Source organism: Lynx rufus, unplaced genomic scaffold (assembly GCF_022079265.1).
Source record: "Lynx rufus isolate CCGP_SWC_20201006 ecotype Redwood Valley unplaced genomic scaffold, mLynRuf1.p SCAF_2, whole genome shotgun sequence".
Classification (NCBI taxonomy): domain Eukaryota; kingdom Metazoa; phylum Chordata; class Mammalia; order Carnivora; family Felidae; genus Lynx; species Lynx rufus.
The window spans coordinates 25970563-25986619 of record NW_025814834.1 but is presented as its reverse complement, the minus strand read 5'-3'; positions in this window follow the sequence as shown (position 1 = coordinate 25986619).

Here is a 16057-nt window from a genome sequence, read left to right as displayed (position 1 = left end):
TCCCCATGTGATTCTGATGTGTAGCCACAGTGGAGAGCCACTGTCCTGACTAATATCTTATAAACACTGAAGCCAGGCATTTTCCTTAATCCCTACTTTTATCACCGACACAATCTTTTCTGGCTTTTCGTTGGTTTTTGAATGAAACCTAAAGTGTGTCCAGTCTTTAAGCATGTTCATTATCTCATGATTTTGTAACATGCTACAATTCACATTATCTCTTCCAAGTATACAGGTCTCACAACCAACTTACTATGCTTATCCCAGCCCATCCTGCCCTCACCTGTAATTATCCTTACCTGCATAAATAGCTGTCTCCTACCTACTTTACCTCATGAAATCCCATCCAACATCAGCCATATCTCTTTCCCCTCTCTGATAAATTCCCAATTGTAGTTTTTACGGTACAAGCTAGCACCCAATCTCAAATTGCCTATTTGAGGGAAGTTTTCATGGAATTTTTTTAAGGTAAATATTTATTGAATGTCCACAATATTTCCCAGTATCAGGCCATTTCTGTTCTTTAAGAAATGTTGTACCTTGTTAATGAAAAACAAACCTAAAGTCTCAGTAGCTTAACAAGTGAGAGTTTGTTTCTTACACATGAAAACTTTGTTATAGGTTTTCCATGCAGTGACTCAGTCATTTTAGTGTTTTTATTTTCATCCCTCTGCCATCCCAAGACAAAGCCACCACTTTTACTAAAGGGAAAACACTAATGGTGTCAAACTTCTTAAATGATTTGGTCTGGACGTGACTCATGACACTTCCGGTAAACCATTGGCAAGAAATAGTCACATGATCCTGCCTAGCTGCCAGAGGTAGGGAAATATAAGGGAGAATGTGATGTTCAGAGTGAACATAAATATCTCTGCTGCACATTTTTAAAAATGTTTTTAAACATTTTTTTAAAAAAGAAGTTAATTTGTTTGTTTATTTAAGAGAGAGAGAGTGGGGGCGGGGCAGAGAAAAGGAAGAGACAGAATCTCAAACAGGCTCTGCCCTGTCAGTGCAGAGCCTGACAAGGCGCTCGAACTCACAAATGGTGGGATCAACACCTGAGCCAAAATCAAAAGTTGCATTCTTTTCAACGTTTATTTATTTTTGGGACAGAGAGAGACAGAGCATGAACGGGGGAGGGGCAGAGAGAGAGGGAGACACAAAATCGGAAACAGGCTCCAGGCTCTGAGCCATCAGCCCAGAGCCTGACGCGGGGCTCGAACTCCTGGACCGCGAGATCGTGACCTGGCTGAAGTCGGACGCTTAACCGACTGCGCCACCCAGGCGCCCCAAAAGTTGCATTCTTAACCAATTGAGCCACCCAGGGGCCCCATCTGCTGCACATTTTCAAATGTGTGAACTCATCTATCTTTTGCTACAACTTTTGTACAATGTCAAAAGCTGTATTTTAATCTCTGTTATTTTATAATTAACTACTATTATTATTGTATTTATAGATGAGGGTGGGTGAAGTGACTTCTCTACCATCACCCAACTGGATGTAGGACTCATAATCCATAGACTGTCAACTTCTTGAAGGTAGATGCCATATACTGTCTTCATTCACAAGTAGATGTGATGGTTGTTTGTAATAAATTCTACTTGATTAAAATTGGATGGATTTTACTTAAAATTCAAGTGTTTGTTGGCTTTTATTCTTTATTGTGCCTCAGACATTGCAAGATAGAAAAATAGCAGCTCATGAATGAATGATTAATTATATTTACTTAGGAGGCCTTCACTACTTGGGATTTGAGTTCCATCAATGAGAGGTTTTAGGTACAGGAAGGACAGACATGGTATGTGAAGAAGAGAGGATGAGAGAGTTATAGAAAAAGCACAAAAAGCTGACATTCATACTTGTGTATAGAGATCATATGGAATGTTTTGGTAGTTTTTATACGGCCTTAAAATGTCAATATATACCCAATGAGAACTTATTGTTAATTTGCAAGAAAATAAAGCAAACAAAAAACAAAATGTTTTCCAGGTAGAGCTAAAAACCAGACCTGTGCTGTTGTCCGAAGCCTTGACCAACCAAACCTTCTTAGAACGTGCCTCATGGTTGATTATGGATTGTTTTGCTTGCAGCACTGACTAATCTGTCTGAACGGTCAACATGCAGAGGAGACTGTCAAGGAGGCACTGATTTGATGTCTGGAGTCTTGTCAAAACTCATGATGTGACAGGGCAAAGGGATCTGAGGATTTTCAGGTTTTTTCCCCACATCCCTGAGTTCACTCTCATGGTGACTACCAGGAAGCCAAATTGCTTATTGAACTGATGATCTGTAGCAATTCCCCTGCTCTCAGTGGTGAAAACAATCAAAGTAAGGGAGGCAGTATGCTGTAGTAGAAAGAATATGCGTCTTAAACAACCCACACAACCTTGGCTTGAATCCAGGCTTTTCTACATTTAAGCTGTGTGAGTTTGGAGAATTTAACTAACCTCTTTGAACCTTATTTTTTTCTTCTGTAGAATAGAATAACAATATGTATTTTACAATCATTACTAGAGGACCAGAGATAATAAACTTAAAACATTGTTTCTATGTGACACACTTACAAATCTCTTTTTTTTTTCTTTTAGTCAATAGTTCCAAGTTTGAAAATAATATCCCTCTGGGGTGCCTGGGTGGCTCAGTCAGTTGAGCATCTGATTTCAGCTTAGGTCATGATCTCATGGTTCATGAGTTCGAGCCCCCTGCTTCAGACTCTGTGTCTCCCTCTTTCTCTGCCCTTCCCCCACTCATACCCTGTCTCTCTTTCTCTCAAAAATAAATAAAATGTTAAAAGAAAATAAAAATAATATCCCTCCTTGACCTGCCAATTGTCAAGGAGGTTGAGTTGAGTTGAGATTAATAGTATCAGGAACTAGTAAATATAAAATGGAATATTAAGACTAATATAGTATTTTAACATAATTGGGGTTGTATGTCTCTATAAAACCTGTATCAGCAAGGCCTGCCATTATCTTTTAACTTAATATGTCTATTTTGTGTGTTTCTATATGTACGTATGTCCATCTACTTCTTATGCCTGTAATTCGTTGTACTCAAACCACAGAATACCTATGCTTTAACTGCAGGCGTTTGTATATCTAACCAGGAATTACATATAATCAGGCATTCAATGACTCAATTTGGGCCAATACTCAATTGGATCTATCTTTTACATTCACTTATTGATCCATTCATTCAATGAAAATATAATGAGTGCCAGGCACTGTTTTTAGGCAGTTGGAGTATCTATGTTTCAACAAATAAAACAGTTTCCTAAATGTGTGATTACATTGCATTCCAAATTCAGAATAAAATAGGGTTGTCAGGAATCACCTCCTGAGAAGGGAATACTTCAGCAATCTCCTGAAGGAAAGAGGGCTAGCCATGTAATGTACAAGAAAGAGAGTTCCAGGCCAAAGGAGCAGCCAGTGCTGCCATATTCTCAGCAGAGCAAAGGCTAGTCTGACTAGATGGGCTGAGGGGCCCGGCTAGTAGGAGATTATAAAGGTAAACCGGGCAAGGAGGCAAATGATACAGGGCTCAGTGGTTGTAAGGAACTTCCCCCACCTATTTGTTAAAAAAAAAAAGGCAGGTTGATTACGAACAAATGAAATGTGACAATGTGATAATAATAATGAACATTCAAGGAGAATAACACATTGAAAAAAGCTGAACATTAAAGTAAGTCACACTGTTTTCCATTGTAAATTACAGTATGTTTCATTTTACGGGAAAAAACTTTAACATGAGAAGGTTAACACTCCTTGGCAAGGATTCTACTGACCATCGTGTGTTAGGACATTAGACTCAGTCTCTGTGCTTTTGAGAAAGGAAGCTTTATAGTTCTTAAAATTACATTTTTAAATGTTAATAATCATTGTACATTTTAAAAAGGGATTCCTAAAACACTATGTTGCTATTGTTTTAAAAATTCTGCTGTGTTTTAAAATGTATTTCCTTATAGTCAGTACTCCGTGGAAATAAGGAACAGCTGGCCAACATCTTGCATATCATAATCTATCATGTGTGTAATAATTATTATTAATTTACCTGAAGGATGTTTCTTTTTCCAAGATGAAATATACTATTCCTTTAATCTACTCTCATGAATCATCTTTTGTATCATTTTAATTCTTTGGGATTACAATTGCTGTCTAAATGTAATATTTTCTACCTGATTAGTACTTAATTTCTTCTAATTTACACAAAATCAGATTAAAAATTATTCTCATAAAGAATGATCTGATAAATTATATGATAAACTTATGCTAAAATTCCTGGCTACTGGGGAAAGAAAATTTTGAACCTGTTTTCAGTACTGCCAAAGTGTTACAGAAGATAGATTAATTCTAATACCTTATCTCATTGTATTAAGATAGTCAAATACACATGAAATGTGTTGGTTATTTTTGCTGTGTGATTAACTAATAAATGGAAAATTTATAAATGCAATTTAAAAGAGCTTTATTATTCCCAAGGTTAACTATAAATTCATTAGTCTCTCTTCTTATCTCTGGGACAAAGAAGGTATTAGAAATTCATGGAGGGGCACCTGGGTGGCTCAGTTGGTTAAGCGTCTGATTTGATTTTAGCTCAGGTCATGAGCTCAAGGTTTGTGAGATCAAGCTCTGAGCCAGGCTTGTGCTGAGCATGTAGCCTTCTTGGGATTCTCTCTCTCTCTCTCTCTCTCTCTCTCTCTCTCCTTCCCCCACCCTTCCTCTCTGTATCTCTCAAAATAAATAAATAAACTTAAAGAGAAATTCATGGAGAAGGAATTATAATGCCTTAAGGTACTCCTTAGGGTACAGGTACTTGAGGGAAAAGAGACCTCAGAAGATATAAATATATCAATCCACCTATCATTCTTTTTTCTTTTAATTTTTAAATTTTTTTTTCAACGTTTATTTATTTTTGGGACAGAGAGAGACAGAGCATGAACGGGGGAGGGGCAGAGAGAGAGGGAGACACAGAATCGGAAACAGGCTCCAGGCTCTGAGCCATCAGCCCAGAGCCCGACGCGGGGCTCGAACTCACGGACCGCAAGATCGTGACCTGGCTGAAGTCGGACGCTCAACCGACTGCGCCACCCAGGCGCCCCTCTTTTAATTTTTAAAAAGTGTTTATTTATTTTTGAGAGAGAGAGAGAGAAACAGTGCAAGTGGAGGAGGGGCAGAGAGAAAGGGAGTCACAGAATCCGAAGCAGGCTACAGGCTCTGAGCTGTCAGCAGAGCCCAACACGGGGCTCGAACTCGCGGACCACGAGATCATGACCTGAGCCAAAGTAGACTCTTAACCACTGAGCCACCCAGGCACCCTAGGCCACTTATCATTCTTGAGCAGAGTACCGTACACTGGTTACCAATCCCAGGGGAGGATTGATATTTATAAAAAGAGTCATGGGGGATAACAAAGATCATCACTATGCCAACCACTAGGAACAGGTAGATGTCCAAATACTTCTGACATTGCATCTTGGTATCCGAATCACTGAGGAAAACACAACATAGTCAAGCATTGGATAGAACAGTGCTTTACTCAAATAGAGCAAAATCAGCATTAAGAGTGGGCATCAATTCCCCATTGTCAGTGTGTTTCTACATGCATTCTCATGCTGGAGTATAGGGAACTCTGTCCTCACTCCATGGAGGACGGAGATAGCAGTGAAGTTGGCCAGGTGTCCTGCGATGCACACACTGTAAACAAAGCAAAAGAGCATATGCTGAGTATGAAAGAAAGAAGAAGGAATAAGGAAGGATATTCCCACACAAGACGATAAGCCCAGCACAGCTGTGAGAACTCTTTATATCTGGGTAAGGAAGTGTTTCAGGCTCAAGGCTAATTCTTTCCCAAAAAATCATCATGGAAGAGAATTGGCTAATGTTAAGAATGCAGTTTAGGTTTTGATTTTTTAGTTAGTTATTGGTTTGTGACACCTGCCCCCTAATTTGGGGACCCTAAAACAGTTATTATGATTTGCTTGCAAATTTTCAATTTGGTCAGGGCTCAGTGGGGTACACAGTACAGTCCAGTTCCCATCTTGATACAGTAACTCATTTTGTGAGGTTCGTAAGAAAAGAGAACCAACTCTAAGGAAATTGACTATAACATTTTTTTTTATCCAAAGTGGAATACTTCTATGTGAAGGGAATACTGTTAGTAATTGAGCTGGGAAAACTAGGACCGCCATTTGAAAACTGGGACTTATGTTCACCCTGTAAACAGGGACCATGGCATATGGGGGAAAAGAACCATTTTAGTCAAGTATCGGTGACTCTCAATACAAAGCTTTCTGATAAACTGAACTGGGACACTTGACCAGAGCACAAATATGCTTTGCTCTCCAAATCACCACTGGCTTCCAAATCCAAAAGGTTCAGAGCACATAATTGGTGGTGGTGGGGGTGTGGATTTAAGTCAGCTTTCATGCAGGCCCTTGTTCTCTTATTGATAGGAGATGTGAGACAGAAGGACAGAGAATGAAGCCTCTGTGCCTATCTAAGAGAACATTCCTGGCTTAGCTTATCCCTCTACCACACTAGCATATGGACAGAAAGAGAGACAGAAAAAGAAAGAGAGAGAGAGAAAGAGACAGAGAAAGAGAGAGAGAGAGAGAGAGAGAGAGAGAAAGAAAGATTCTTCTGAGAGTACTAAATTGGAATTATGCAAATCCAGATATGTCTGATTTTCTCTCTCTACAATATGTAGGGATGAGTTTTTGTTTTCTCTGAGAATTGATCTTATTCTTTCCTATTTGTAGTAAGAAAGAGAAGCAAAATAGATTGAAGAGTAAAATCTAATGACACTGGGTTTAGGAGTCCCCCTGCCAACTCAGTCCTTGTATTTCCTAGTTATATAAGCTACACACACACACACACACACACACACACACACACCATTATATAGTATAGTATATACTATCTCTCTCTCATGTACATACATAATTTCATTTTTTTCTTAATTGATTATTTTAAACTTCTGTGAAATACAACCAAGAATAAAGGCAGTAAACCAGCCTGGTGTCTTCTCCTCCTAGGAAGAGTTATGGGAGAGGAGATTTATTTTCCTCATCCCATTCCCTCATTTTTTCAGTGCCTTCTGTTGGCTTACTGGACTGAATAGCTAAGATTATGAAAATCCAAACATGAGCTTCCTCTGTTGGCAGGTGATACTAACAGAGTTAATATAGAGAGGGAAACAAACCACAAGAAACTCTTAACAATAGACAACAAACTGAGGGTTGATAGAGGGAGGTGGGTGGGGGATGTGCTAGATGGGTGACGGGTATTAAGGAGGGCACTTTTTGTGATGAGCAATAGGGGTTGTATGCATGTGATGAATCACTTAATCTACTCCTGAAACCAATATTGCACTGTATGTTAACTAAAATTTAAATTAAAAAACCCACCAGAGTTCCAGATAAGTTTTAGTCTAGCATCTGTGAAACTTGGTATCATATTTACAGATGCTCTTGTTTATCTATGAACTAGACTCACCCAAAGGATGAACTAGGTTTCAGAATTGGTAAGAATGATAACTGAAACCTGGTTGAAATTAATTTTACTTTCTCTTTACCATCAAAATGATCTAGTGAGTCATGCCAAACATAAGATCAAGTAGCACATTTCCAGGTAATAAGATCCAGCTCTCAGTTCATTTCTTGATTCTCATACCAAATCTTAATGAAGTGAGGAATCTGCCAGATCAGAAAAACCCGACACTGTAGATTCAACTTATTTTATGTTGTGGTGAGGATAGGCTAACCCTTAATGTTCTACCTTATCACCATTCAAGGAATGTATTGTTATGTCAGTTACATATATCCGTAATTTCTTTCTTTTTATATATTTATTTAATTATCCATATTTATTTCTTAACATCTATTAAGTGTATTTGAGGTTTCAGTGAAGCTAGCTGGGCACAGCCACAATCCAGTAAGTGGTATTAGAGAAATGGACAGTTCAGATGTTGTTTCCTAAAAACTTGAGTTAGCAGCTTATAATAACTAATGTTAACAAAAACTATATCATTTATTATGCTGAAGAGTCACTTGCTATTTTATTTCTCATCTCAAACTATGGACAATTATGTTACCCAAGATCATCAGAGAGGGTTTTGTAAAGAGCATTACATAAGTATTGTGTTAAAAAATACAGCTACAAAATAAAGGTCTCAAACCCTCTTTCCATTATTAATTCCTAAAAGGGAAATTAAGATCGAAACCATAACATTTCCCTTCTATTATAGCCAAAGCCATGTTAACTTACAAAATAAAACCTCTTCTCCATGAAAGAAATGAGTTTATATATCATTTCTTCCTTGTTTTCTTGTGCTTATTCTCAGCCATAGAAATCCTATACAGATGCTTGATTGTTCTCTGATTTCTGCTAGCAAATGTAGCCTGAGTTATTTCCCTTGGAAAAGGTAGGGATACATAAGAACCCTCAGAGTTCTATTAATATAGTCTCAAATAAGTTTCATCTCTAATTTTCAGTTAAAGGTGTTAATAAGAAAATATCAGAGCACAACTATAACACAACTCAACTATAGCATTAGAAAATCAGTAAAATTTCTTGCTAAGTATAACATTTTATAATCTGAGCACTAAATCCCCTATTCAATGTTATGTATACATATATTTCAAGAACCCATCTCATATAATTAAAGTCTGCAATCTTCTTTCCTGCCATACACCAAAGTAGGAAGCTTATGGTGTTTTAGGAGATATTGGTGGATGTTTTGAGAAATGGGGATGGAATGAAGAAAATAGTCATAGAAAGAAGCTCTTGGCTTCAGCTTCAACGGATGTATTAATCCATGGTGGTTGGTCAGAATACATCTGTGGGATTAAGTTCATCTTTAAATAACACTGTTACTACTTGATGTGTAATACACGTCTTTTATCATAGTGTGTTTCCCTCCCATTCCATACAACATTGTTGTCATTAATTTTACTTATTCCTATGCTATAATTACTATTTTTAAAAAAATTTTTTTTGTTTGTTTATTTATTTATTTATTTTGAGAGACATAAAGCATGAGTGGGGAAGGGGCAGAAAGAGAGAGAGCGAGAGCGAGAGCGAGAGCGAGAGAGAGAGAATCCCAAGCAGGCTCTATGCTGTCAGTGCACAGAACCCAACCCAGAGCTCGATCCCAGAAGCCTTGAGGTCATGACCTGAGCTGAAATCAAGAGTCCTACCCTTAATCTACTGAGCCACCCAGGTGCCCCTAAATTACTATTTTTAAACAAGACTTTCTTTTAGATCAACTAAGAATAAGAAAAATAAAATATTTTACTTTGTATTTGTTTATTCCTTTTCTGACATTTCTCCTTTCTGTATGTAGATCTGAGTTTCTGACCTGTATTATTTCCCGTCTCCTTGAAGATATCCATTTAACATTTTTTGAGGGATACTTCTGCTGGCACTGAATTCCCTCAGTTTTTGTTTGTCTGAGACAGTTTTTATTTCTGCTTCCCTTTGTAAGCATAATTATACCAGATATGCAATTCTAGGTTGGTGGTTGTTTTTCCTCTTTTTTTTTTTTTTTTAACACCACTTTATTTCACTCCACTCTCTTCTCTCTTGCATGGTTTCCAATGAGAAATTCACTGTTCTTATAGAGCTAAGGCATTCTTTTTTTCCCTTTGGCATCATCAGGATTTTTTCTTTGATTGGGTCTTCTGAAGTTTAAAGTTAATGTTTAGGTGTAGTTTTTGTTTGTTTGCTTTGTTTTTATTTTATTTTATTTATTTACTTATTTAAATCCTGCTTGGTATCCTTCACATTTCCTGATTTTGTAGTTTGGTGTCTGTCATCACCTTTAGAAAGTTCTCCGTCATTATTATTTCAAATAATTCTTCTGTTTTGTTTTCTTTTTATTTTATTTCTGGTAATCTAATGATATTCACGTCAATACATTTTGAAAACTTTCCATAGCAGTTCTTGAATTTTCTTTCTTTCTTTTTTTTTTAATTTGTTTTTCTCTTTGCATTCAGTTGTGGAGGTCTCTAGTGATACATCTTGAAACTCACTGATTCTTTTCTCAGCCGTGTCCAGTCTACTGAGGAGCCCATCGAAAGCATTCTTTATTTCTGTTACAGTGGTTTTTGCTCTCTATCACTTCCTTTTGGTTTTTCTTAGAATTTCTCTCCTTCCACTTATGTTACCCATTTTTTCTTACATGTTGTCCATTCTTTCCCTTAGAGCCCTTAGCCTATTAATCGTACTTCCAACATCTGTGTCATTGTCTTCTCACACTGTATTTTTTCCTGCCTTTTTGAAAATCGTATAATTTTTTTTTGTTGTTGTTGAAAACCAGACATTGTGTTGGGTAATAAGACTTCAGCTATTGTATTCAGTGAATAGGGCTTTAGTGCGAAGATTTATGTTCATCTGGCTGGATATTGGGCTTTTAAAAATTTTTCCTGTAGTGGTAGGTGTCAGCTTTCTCTTTTGAATTTGGGTTTCCCTAAAGACCTTCCTTAAAGGTTTTCCCTAAGACTTCTTCAAAGAGAGTCTCTGGTTTGCTGCTCTTCTAACTGTGACCTACTGTATTTAAGCCTGTGGGTGTGTGGTGGTGAGGGATGGGAGGGTAAATATTCTGTGCCCTGATGATTTTGGTGAATCTTTGTTTCTGGGCTGTGACTTTTGTTTCTAGTGGCATAGATCCCCCCTTCTCCTCATTCAGATGAGACAGGAAGGCCAGTTTTAAGGCTGGAATGAGAGAGCCCTTCCCACAGCCACATTAAGGCTCTGGTAAAATCTTTTACTCTGGAGAATAGGTCTGTGTTATGGAGAGTCCTCTGGGCTTATTTCACAAAGATTACACTTGCCCTCCCCTTGCAAGAGCCATAAGGAAATCCTTAAAATCTTTATCATGAGAACTTTGTGAAGTCCCTGCAGATAAAACCCATGAAAAAGTGGGATCCCTTCTAAGACTCTGGGCCCCCAGGAGTTTCTCACTTTCAAGCTAATCCATACCCAGCCTTCATCAATTTCTGAAAATTACCAGTTAAGTTGTTCACAGTCTAGAGCTCTCAGCAGGTTCTCTTTCAGGTAAGCAAATCTTTTTTTTTTTTTTTTAATTTTTTTTTTTCCACGTTTATTTATTTTTGGGACAGAAAGAGACAGAGCATGAACGGGGGAGGGGCAGAGAGAGAGGGAGACACAGAATCGGAAACAGGCTCCAGGCTCCGAGCCATCAGCCCAGAGCCCGACGCGGGGCTCGAACTCACGGACCGCGAGATCGTGACCTGGCTGAAGTCGGACGCTTAACCGACTGCGCCACCCAGGCGCCCCCCCCAGGTAAGCAAATCTTATCTCTAAGCTGGGGTTCCAGATTTCAAGATGGCCCTGAGATCTCAGTACTTTGATGGGTCCAAGCAAAGACACTGATTGTCAGTTCGTTGTTGTTACTGTTGTTGTTGTTCTTCTTCTTCTCTTCCTTCTCCTTCTCTTTCTTCTCCTTCTTCTTCTTTTGAAGGATGAGTGACAACTTCCAATCTCTTTACATAAAGGAGCTGAAACTAGAAGTCTGGGCTGGGATTTAAACCTTGGAAATTTAGATTTTTTCCCTTATGTAATGCTTAATTTTTTAAGAGAAAAATTCCATCATTAGTAAGACTTGTTTTTCCAGTTAAATTTCTTTAAGGAATGTTTCCTCATATTTTTAGTTTTTCTTTCTTTGCTCCATAGTTACATCGGAGTTACATCTATAGTTCTACCACATAAAGTGGGCACTTATATATAACAGGACTGAAATGGGCAAAGAGTGGCTGATTTTAACATTGTAGTTAAGGTTCTTTTATTTGCAAACCCGAGACATTGTAGAATCTATTTTGCCTTGGTTCAAGTTGCTCTAATAAACACTTCAGACACAGACAAACAGTCAAATACTTAAGGAAAGGTGAATGGTATAAACAGAAAAAAATGAGAGCAGGTAGGACAGGGCTGGCCATTTACACGGGTCATTAAAGGAAGACGCAATTTGACTATATCACTCCCTGGAGAGCTCCTTGGTGTGGGTTTATGAACTCTGGGAGAAGGGCCAGCTTAGGTCTAATTATATTTAGTTTAACACTGCAATTTAAATACCTAATCTTTTTCAGTTCTTTTTTTCTTCCTTCCTTTCTCCCTCTCTCTAATTTTGAAGTGAGCTCATTTTTATTCTTTGACCTGTCTACTGTGTTTGCTAAATGGTTTAATCAGCCATCTCTTCTCTATCTTTACTGAAAAAATAATTAAGAGATGAGAATTTATTCATCCATATGCTTTGAAAGCAAATGATATTATAATAAAATTTTAAAATAAAAACATGTTGTAACAAATATAAGCCCACCATTATTTCTGCTTGTATGTTGCCTGTGCATTTTAAGTGACTTATCTCCTTTAAGTAAATTTTATTTATTTATTTAAAATAAAGTTTAAAGTTTATTTATTTTGAGAGATAGAGAAAGCAGACGAAGGACGGAGAGAGAGAATCCCAGGCAGGCTCCGTGTTGTCAGCGCGGAGCCCAATGTGGGGCTCGAACTCACAAACCGTGAGATCATGACCTGAGTCAAAACCAAGAGTAGACACTTAACCTACTGAGCCACCCAGGTGCCCCTAAGTAAATTTTTAAAAAATCAGGGGCGCCTGGGTGGCGCAGTCGGTTAAGCCTCCGACTTCAGCCAGGTCACGATCTCGCGGTCCGTGAGTTCCAGCCCCGCGTCAGGCTCTGGGCTGATGGCCCAGAGCCTGGAGCCTGTTTCCGATTCTGTGTCTCCCTCTCTCTCTGCCTCTCCCCCGTTCATACTCTGTCTCTCTCTGTCCCCCAAAAAATAAATAAACGTTGAAAAAAAAAGAAATGTTTAAAAAATCAGAAAAAAAATGAGAATAATATAATTTGGGCTCTGGATATTTTTAAGGGAAATACCCTTTTCTCTACGATTATTTTTGGAGTCTTTCTTCTCTTTTGCTATCTCTCTACAATGAACACTTATTTTACCATGCTCTTTTTTTCTTTACTCAAGATGACAAATGAGAGGCTTTTCGCTTTTCAGTGTTGCCTTTTAAATGGTACATACAAGCTTTCTTACGTATAATACTATGTATAGTTCAGTAGTTCTTAACCTTTTTTGGGGGGGTGGGGTCACGGATTCCTCTGAGAAAATAAAAAAAAAGTCAGGGAATCTTTTTATAGAAAAATGCACATATACATACAGTTTGCATATACAGTTAACTTCAAGAGGTTTACAGATTCCCTAATGGTAAAATAAATGTTTCGTCTGATCTTCATGTTAAAAACACTTGACATATCTTTACCTCTCACAAGTGGCTTTTGTTATGTGACACAGCCAGCCTGCCTTCTGGAAGAAGTATCTTGTATCAAATTTGGCCCACTCTGTAACAGAAACATATTTTCTGCTTGATTCAACAAACTATTCAATGTTCTATGACACTATTCTTTACCTATGGGCTTTATAAGAAGGACAATAGAATTCGTTGAGAATGGACCCACTGTGTGTAATAAGAATAACACTGCATTTACTGAGATAATGACCTATATAAATAAGTTATAAAGGATACCCAAGTAATCTCCTATTCCCCTGTTCTAAGGAACTAATTGTAACCCTTCATCAGCATGACTAAGGGAATGGCCTTGCTATAATTGGGATCCATTTTTCTCCTTTTATGTGATCTTATTTCACTGGGTTTTGCTTTATAAACTTATTATCAGATCTTAAATTTTTCTTATAAATTTACACAAAATACAGACTTTGACAACTGAGAATTGATTTTTGCAGAAAGCTTTGCTTCCTTCTAATACGCTCTGCAATATTTTGATGGTAGCAGGGTGAAGTTGTGTCTCTATATCTTTTTAACTTGAGTTCACAGACTTGCTATTTGTGCTCTTTGGATGATTATTTAGGTATAGAACAAGGCATTCAGACAAAGCATCACTGTCAGGAGCAGTGGGGAGGCATGGGCCTCTGTCTGCCGGTGTGAGGATGGTTGAGAAGAAGCCGTTCCATTTCAGTGGACAAGCACCAACCACATGAGCTATGATTGTGCTTACTAAATTTTCATGGTTTGTATTCTTTAAATCTGTGAATATGCATATATACTTCTAGCATGTGTCTAAATGCATATGCATTTGTAGTTTGTGTGTATGATTGTAGTCAAGGTTCTAGTTAGTTCCCTCAAGTTTGTGAAAATTCTGCTGTGTTTTGGAAAATGATGAAGATATCCACGATTTGTAAGAGGGACAATAATATGCATGTGATTAACATGAACTAATTAAACTAAAATGTCCTAGGCTATCTTTGCCAGACCATTATTTAATGGCGTAAGGGTAATGTCATAATGTTGCTTTAATGTGGAATAGGTTTTTATCAATGAGAAGAATATTAAAGCTCTCTTTATATTCTTAAGCCCATTGTATGGTTTCTCTGTACCAAGAGATGATATAGTGATTACATAATGCTAAGAATACAGGATTTGAATTAACAAACAAACACTGAAAAACTAAGAGTACAGTCCCAGGCCTACCACTTATTTCCTGTGAGACTTTTATTACTCTCAAGATAGAATCCTGTGAAGAGGAATAGTAACAGTACTTACCCTGTTGGATTGGTGGGAATTACCAGACACAATGCGAGTGAAGTGCTTTGCGGAGTCCTGGCATATTATATATACTTAATAAAGATAGGCTATTGTCATCGATGCTCCATTGCCTCCTTAGTTGGTAGTTCTCACTGAGGACTATCAACTGGGTTGGAGCTTCTGGATGTGAGGGACAGTTAACCTTCAATGTATAAACCCATGTCTGTAAAAGGTTCATCCCAACATCTTCATTTTCTTTCTTATTTCTCCAAGAAACAGCTACTTCTGTTTTTGTTTTGTTTTTTTGTTTGTTTTTGTTTTTGTTTTGGGGGTATCTTATTCACTAAAGCTCTCTCTCCAATGTCTAGAACAGTCTACTATTTTAGTAACTCTTTTCTTTGTTTGCCTTGTTAATTAAAGCAGTTTCCTGCTTAGCAATGCATATTTTACCTTGAGCTTAATTCCTTCTGCTACTCTCTCTGAAATGGATCCAATTCCCAGAGATCCTTGTCAGGATAGGTTGTTGATGAACCATAAGATAACCAGATGACTTAGTGATTGTATTCTTGCTATACTTATAGAATTAGAGCTTGCATACATTTTTCTGCTCCTTTTAAAACAAACTGTTATCTGTATTACCCAATTTGTTGATATATTTGTCAAACCCTCCAAAGAGATAAGCCTAGATAGGATGATGTGTTGATGTTCTTAATTCTATTCCAGTTATCTGGCTGAATTTTCTAAACAGTTTTGGTTCAAAGATGGAGCCCACATTAAGCCTATGTTTGAAGCATAAATATTAATATACTCTGTGGAGTGTGCTTATACAAACTTCATGAAGTATCCAATAAAGACCAGAATATTTCTGGTCCTCATAGAATTTATTTTTAAGGCCAGAAAACTCTCCAAACTGTTCTACTAGGGCATGAGCTTGTGTGTTTATTTTTAGGGTATCTGTCTTTTGCTCTGATGTTCACCCTATACCTTTCTTGCAACATCACCACCCTGTTCAGTCTGTGTTATCAATTTCAACTAAAATGATTTTCCTGACAGTTTAATGGTTTCCAAAACCTAGTAACCAAATCTTATCTAATTTTCCTTTCCTTTGTATTATGAAATGAAAAACTTTTTTCTTTATCATATGACTGGGCTATATTTTTCTATTATTTCATTTTAGTTTATCTCTAAAGAAAATTTAAACATTGCTTTAAGAAATACAATATTTGTTACCTCTTTATACATGACATCATCCTGGGGTTTTATTCAACATTCTACTCAATATCCGCATCTTTCATGGGTTCTGCTTTCTTGCAACTTGCGTATTAATTAATTAATTCTCTTAAACTTTCAAGGAAAATACTGTCCCCCCTCCCCCAATTTCATAGATGGAGAAATTGGGAAACAGAGAAGTGCAATAGTTTCCCATGGCTTTAGATAGACTAAGTATTTAGAGCAGAGATTCACACTCAGGGC